At 29.6% G+C, this 7,645-nt stretch overlaps 1 long non-coding RNA gene across 1 annotated transcript; it reads left to right on the plus strand.

The window, feature by feature from the left end:
• The first annotated feature begins 272 nt into the window (after positions 1-272).
• LOC114924208 (uncharacterized) lies at positions 273-7,355 on the plus strand. The gene is made up of 6 exons (XR_003811082.2): positions 273-907; positions 1,059-1,207; positions 3,578-3,687; positions 5,195-5,374; positions 6,085-6,211; positions 6,967-7,355. It is a non-coding gene; the product is annotated as an uncharacterized lncRNA (long non-coding RNA).
• Positions 7,356-7,645: the final 290 nt, after the last annotated feature.

Raw genomic sequence — 7,645 nt, forward strand, 5'->3', positions numbered from 1 at the left:
TATGTCTAAAAAGTACAACAATTTTATACTTATTAAATATGTCATATTTTTATAAATAATTTAATTTTATTAAATATAAATTAAAAATCTATTAATATATAATAAGTATGTAGTAGATAGTTAGTTGATTGACAAGTGTTATAGCTAAATATTTGACAAGTGTCAATTTTGTTTAGTTGACAAATGGCATAGATAAAACAAGAATTTAAAAATCATTTTAGTTATTCTTATTATTTTAACATTAATTCAAAATTAATGCTGTAAATGGTTATTTGCTAGATTGTTTTCAATACGTTGTGTAAAAAGAATGATCAAGTTGAGCGCAATCTTTCTGTTTTTGATATCAAAATTTGAAAACAAATTTTAAGCGCCAAATTTGAAAACAATTCTTTTTTAGATTCTCTCTTTGTCTCTTTCTCTTCTTTTATACTTGCGTTCTCTTTCTCTCTGATTGAGTATACAAATAGAATGGTGGTTCAAAATATATGGAGATATCACAAGCGAGGAAGAAGAAGCAAAGAGCTTGCTGCTGATGGAAGCAGTAACGGTGACTGCTGATAATACAAAAAGGAGAGAGAGACAGAGAAATGCAGAACAAAGAAGAGAAGATGATAACAACAGAGTGACAAAAGGAAGCACGACCGAAGAAGGAGAAGAAGGTGGCAACGACGGTGATGGATTGAGAAAGAAGGAGGCTACGTCGAGAGAGAAAGGAAGAGGATTGAGGTGACGACGATGGTGGAGGCCACGACGCAGCATCACAGCCGCTTCTTTACCGATGGCGGCGGCGGGTGCTGCAAATGCGTCGAAACAGTTCGTTACGACGTCGTTGTACATTGGGGATCTGGACCCTGAGGTCGATGAGAACCTCTACAATTTGTTCGACCAGGTCGGACAAGTAGTTTCGGTTTGTTTGCCCTCACCGTTTTCTCTAAATTATTTTTGTTTTGTTTTGTTTGTTTGAGTTTATTTTTTCTTTTTCTATGATTGTTTGTATGAACAAATGGGGTGTCTTTTTCTAAATTTTTTTGTTTTGTTTGTATGAACAATTTGTTTAGGAAGTTCTCCGGCTGTTGTTGTAGAACAAAAGCGACCCCTTGGATTTTTATGCTGAAAGAAGAGAAGAGAAAATGCTTAGTCCACAGATGGAGGCATTTGGTTTAGGCAGTTACTTGAACACTCGTTGATTTGTGTGTGAACTACTTTGGTAAGAACAATGCCTTGAGATGAAGATTAATTCTTTGTGTTTGTATGTTTTTGAAATAAGGAAAAACAGGTTGAGAGCAATCTTTTCTGATTGGGATTGTCCGTGACTCCTTCAAAGGAAGTTGTTAGTTTAGTACTTTTATCCAATATCAACAACTTAAAAGAATTCATTTTCGATAATTGGAATATGCAAAATAGATCTTTAGTTGTGGTTTCTAATTGTGGAACTTAGGTAAACTTAAATAGTAAAACTCAATTCAAAATAGATTCGGTGAGTAAACATGTAAACTTTAGAAATTGATACCCTTTCCGTATCCACTGCATCATTGTAGCTACAAGTTGTGGCTATTTGTATACGTTTCTTAACCAGAACTAATGAATTATCCAATTTGTATGGCTATTTTCAGTCCAGTACTGATTATTTGGAAGAGGATCTGAAGTATGTGACTGCCGAAAACCAAAAATTGGTTGAAATGCTCTTTATGTGCTTGCCAAAATGATTTCATCTCTGGGTTTATTATTGCCTTTTAATTTTATAAAACTTTTCCTTACAAAAGAACTAGAAGTAGATGGCATCCATGTTGTGTCTGTTGAAGTAGATCTCAATTATCTTCTCTTTTGCTGGAAAACTTAGTTATTGTACAGTCATCTTTGACATAAATATTCATAGACTTAAATATTAGCCTCTCAACTATGTTATATATTTTTTGAAAGTTTATATAATTCTGCTTTGGCTTGCTGTTGAACATTGGAAAGTTACATTTTTATTTAAGATAACAATATAAGAAAACAGGAAAATTAATTGGACTCTTTTCTTCTCCTACCTTTATTATGTATGTGTCCTACTATGTTGTTTTAATTGTGTGTTTTTACCTTAGATGACAGTTAATACAATTGATTCTGGGACCAAAGCTTTTGATTTTTGGCCTTGCGTGAGAATGATGATAGCACCACAAATACACCATCTATTTCTCCTAACAATCATCAGATACGAACATTACTTTTAATTTTGTTACATTTGTTTCTCTTTTAATTTATGTAATTTTAAACCATAGATCAGTGATTCAGTGTTAGTGTTATTATTATTCTGGGATTTCAAAAAATTAAGGTTTTTTATTTGAAATGCATAATGAATTTTATATTATCTTTAAACTTAAAGCAAGACATTTATTACTATTACCACCAAAAAGAACGTAATGATAATTATGTGCTAAAAAATCAGGGTAGTAAATTCAGTGTTAGTCTCAATCTTATTATGTTTGGTGTTTCCTTACTTCTTTTATTATTGTATTTAGGCTTTTAGTAAATTTTAAAGTTTACTTATTCCAATAGTATTTAACTGTTTATGTATCTGATGGCAAAGCATTGATTTAGTGTGTATACACACACACACACACACACACACACACATATATATATATATATATATATATATATATATATATATATATATATACTCATAACAATAAGTACTCAAGTTGCTAAGGAGATAAATTCTTTCATATGCCTTGAGATGAAGATTAATTCTTTGTGTTTGTATGTTTTTGAAATAAGAAAAAACAGGTTGAAAGCAATCTTTTCTGATTGGGATTGTCCGTGACTCCTTCAAAGGAAGTTGTTAGTTTAGTACTTTTATCCAATATCAACAACTTAGAAGAATTCATTTTCGATAATTGGAATATGCAAAATAGATCTTTAGTTGTGGTTTCTAATTGTGGAACTTAGGTAAACTTAAATAGTAAAACTCAATTCAAAATAGATTCGGTGAGTAAACATGTAAACTTTAAAAATTGATACCCTTTCCGTATCCACTGCATCATTGTAGCTACAAGTTGTGGCTATTTGTATACGTTTCTTAACCAGAACTAATGAATTATCCAATTTGTATGGCTATTTTCAGTCCAGTACTGATTATTTGGAAGAGGATCTGAAGTGTGTGACTGCCGAAAACTAAAAATTGGCTGAAATGCTCTTTATGTGCTTGCCAAAATGATTTTATCTCTGGGTTTATTATTGCCTTTTAATTTTCTAAAACTTCTCCTTACGAAAGAACTAGAAGTAGATGGCATCCATGTTGTGTCTGTTGAAGTAGATCTCAATTCTCTTCTCTTTTGCTGGAAAACTTAGTTATTGTACAGTCATCTTTGACATAAATATTCATAGACTTAAATATTAGCCTCTCAACTATGTTATATATTTTTTGAAAGTTTATATAATTCTGCTTTGGCTTGCTGTTGAACATTGGAAAGTTACATTTTTATTTAAGATAACAATATAAGAAAACAGGAAAATTAATTGGGCTCTTTTCTTCTCCTACCTTTATTATGTATGTGTCCTACTATGTTGTTTTAATTGTGTGTTTTTACCTTAGATGACAGTTAATACAATTGATTCTGGAACCAAAGCTTTTGATTTTTGGCCTTGCGTGAGAGTGATGATAGCACCACAAATACACCATCTATTTCTCCTAACAATCATCAGGTACGAACATTACTTTCAATTTTGTTACATTTGTTTCTCTTTTAATTTATGTAATTTTAAACCATAGATCAGTGATTCAGTGTTAGTGTTATTATTATTCTGGGATTTCAAAAAATTAAGGTTTTTTATTTGAAATGCATAATGAATTTTATATTATCTTTAAACTTAAAGCAAGATATTTATTACTATTACCACAAAAAAGAACGTAATGATAATTATGTGCTAAAAAATCAGGGTAGTAAATTCAGTGTTAGTCTCAATCTTATTATGTTTGGTGTTTTCTTACTTCTTTTATTATTGTATTTAGGCTTTTAGTAAATTTTAAAGTTTACTTATTCCAATAGTATGTAACTGTTTATGTATGTGATGGCAAAGCATTGATTTAGTGTGTATACACACACACATATATATACTCTTAACAATAAGTACTCAAGTTGCTAAGGAGATAAATTCTTTCATATGCACTTATGCATTATGCTTTTGTTTGTGTGAAGAAGAATCATTATATGAGTTCATAATAACTGTATTGCTTCAAAAGAAAATCATCCCTTCTAAACTAAAGATTTTTATTTGGCTTTTTTACTTCAAACTGAGGAGAAACCGATTCTGGAAAATGCAGCTTTTAGGATTCTAATTGCTTTTGCTTGCCCCAGTAAACTTGAAAATAAAACATGGTGTTTTAACAATATTGACAACATCTTTGTTTTAGACGTTGAAAAATTTTCATTTCTAATTTTATTGTCTTTTTGTGAGATTTAACTATACCATATATCCTTATCCTTTTTAATGCTAGAATTGTTGTCGTGACAACATAACCATTTTAGTTGTTTTATTTTATTTGTTTTAAAAATAAGCTAAAAATGATAACTAAGCATGTCTTCTTGAGTAGGCGTTCCTACACTCTATTCGATTCATGGTTTCTGTCTAAACTATAATTGTTGGGATAAATAAATAAATAAATATGCATTGCAGCTATTCTATTTGTGTTTAGTAGAATTATCCATATGCTAGCTGATTTTTCTTTCAAGCATTTATATTTAAGGCTTCAATTCAATTTCCATGTTGTTTTACTAATAGTTAAAATACAGATAAAATGCTTAGGATAAAATGTTCAATTCAATAACTCTATACAAGGAACACTTAGGATCACAGATAAAATGTTTAATGGTTTTTTTAAATTTGATACACAAAATTATCTAACAGCACTATTTTTTATCCCTCATTTTATAGAAGTGTCTTAGATAAATATTTGTTTTTACTTATCTTGCTTCATCATGGAAGTGTTTATTTATTGTACTTGACAAACTTTTATGCTCTTTGAAAGTGTTTTGAGTTTTATTGATTGTGCTAAGTAGTACTACTACCATTCTAAAGTTGAATCATTCTAAATTAAACTGAATTTAGTCTTGGAGACATGAACTACCAGATGATAACTTGAAAGTTTAGGTGTTTAGATATACTAATATATACATTGTGCTTATGGTTGTTCGATAATATGCATTTTCAGGTGGTTGCACCAAAGACAAAGGTTACTGCCAGGAATCATAAACCAAGAAGCATTCACTTTCCGTCTTCATTTAATAGCAAATCAGGTTCATTTTTTCCAGGGCAGAAATATTGGTAGCCTTAATCCGTAAGGGAGCAATAAGGACGGCTAGATATCTAACATCTTTAAGGGATATCAAAGGTTAGTACATTGAAATCTGCTCTTTTTCTGTGGTACTCTTAGTTATTTGTTACAGGCGTACAGCTTTGGGTCTGAGGATTTTTCTTCCAAATAACACTTTGATATGTTTGTAGATGCATTCAGGATATAATACATTGATACAATCTATTAAAACCGAGTTTAAAGATTGTGGTTTTGCCTTTTTTGTGAGTAGTGCAATGTATTCAAATGCATTGTTAATTGAGTAGGCCATTTTTTTATAACTGGTATTTTGACCCGTTTCTCTACTACAGCTAGCATGAATGTCTGTCTTTTATATACGTTGCAATGGAAACTATATTTTCCTTTAGGAAGTAATTGAAGCCCAATAATTCTGATCTGAAAACACTTGATTTATGTGATGCAATTTTCAGCAAAAATAGTTCTATTGACTTGAATATAATGTTATGATTCTTTCAGTTCCAACTTTATTTGTGGTGTAGAAGTATTTTATATATTTCTCTAACTAAGAAATAGTGAAATAGCAACCTTTAATGCCATCTTCAATTTCAAGTAACTCTCTACACTGTGTTCTCTTCTTTTCTTTGTTTCTCATATCACCATTGAAAGTTGTTTATTTTTTTAACATTGTTTTATTCCAGATTTGGAATATCTTAATAAGATTCCATATTTTTCATTATTGCATGTTTGATTGGTGAGAATTGAGAATTGAGATAGGTCTTTTTGTGCAGTGGGACAAAATCTCAATTATCTTGGAGAGTAGAAAAATCCTTCATCATTAGCTTTGTGTCCAGCAACTAAGAACTGCATATCAACATAAAAAAATATCACTCATGCCATTCATTATGCTTCTCCTTGGTAAAGTTGCTTTCTTTTCGCTAATGTTAATTTAACTATCGGTTTTCAAGTGCTCTTTAGCATTCTCAGTTATCTTATTTTTTGTCCATGTATGTACCATCATATAGTATATATATCTAACAGTAATTTTTTATATAGGGTTTATAAATTTTCAAATTAAACCCACTAGAACTTAATTTCATAAAAACACTTCATATATATTCTCTAACTAATTGAAATGTCACAAGGTAACAATAGTTTCTTTTATATAGTTTTTTTGTATTATTTGAAATTTCAGCATATTGCAAATCTTGCAACAAATTTTTGGTAAGATATGTCAATAAGCATTTCAGTTAAGCTAAGTAAGGTAACTATATAAAAGAAACAAATGTGAAGGGAAGAATTAGTATTTGGTTTCATTTTCTATCTTCCATTATTGATTTTATATTTTGTTCTTATTCAGTGATATTATTTGAAAAAAGAACAGTATATGAAAAAGTGAAAGCATGGTATAACAATAGAAAATACCAAATCTATCGTTGATTTTACCTTAAAAATAGAAAATTGGTTTATGTGAAGGGAAGATTGAAATATATTCTTATTTTTGTTTTTTATTTTCACTATTTATCTAACAAAATTGAGAACAAAACCAAACAAATGCTTGAATTTTTCAATTTTGAGTAATTAAGTTCATTTTAGTTTGCGCTAATAAATCATTTGGTTCAAATTAGTTTTCACATAACTTTTTGTGACTAATATTTGTGTTTTTCTTTCAGGCTCATCTTCATGAGTGGAAAGCTGTATGGAATGCAAAGATAATATCTTGATCCCATCGTTATTAGAAGTACCAAAATGAAATTGAGGACTAACAAGCAGATTATGGATTGTTACTATTCCGTAATGAAATTTTCTGCTAACAATTACGTCTTGGTGATTCTATTTTTTGAAAAGCTTTCAAGCTTAATGGGTCATCAAAATTTTTCTGTTTAATGTTTGTACACTTTTCATTTTAAGAGTATTACTAAGTTACTTAAAGATTAGATTAGGAATTTGGTCCCTCAAAAATACACTTGACATGAGCTTAAAAAGAATTGTGGTATTTTCACTCTTAATTGACAATTCTAAAGTCTTCTTTAGATTAATATTTTGGATTTTCTTCTTCTTATATTTAGCATGAGACTTTACCTACATTAATATTTTAGATTACTAAGTTTTATCGATTTATTTATTTGTTTAAATTTTATGATTTTAAATTCTTTGATGTAACTAATATTGTATATGTTCTGCTTTTAAGTTTGATCTTCTTGACATTATAAATTTACGGTGACCCATAGACCTTCATTCCAAGTCTCAATGTATATTGTTATTATTGCTTGCTAATTGTTTAGCTCCAATAACATTGGTATTATTGTGAGTATATTAGAATTGGACATAAAAAATTAAGTCTTCCTATTA

Source organism: Arachis hypogaea, chromosome 7 (genome assembly GCF_003086295.3).
Source record: "Arachis hypogaea cultivar Tifrunner chromosome 7, arahy.Tifrunner.gnm2.J5K5, whole genome shotgun sequence".
Classification (NCBI taxonomy): Eukaryota; Viridiplantae; Streptophyta; class Magnoliopsida; order Fabales; family Fabaceae; genus Arachis; species Arachis hypogaea.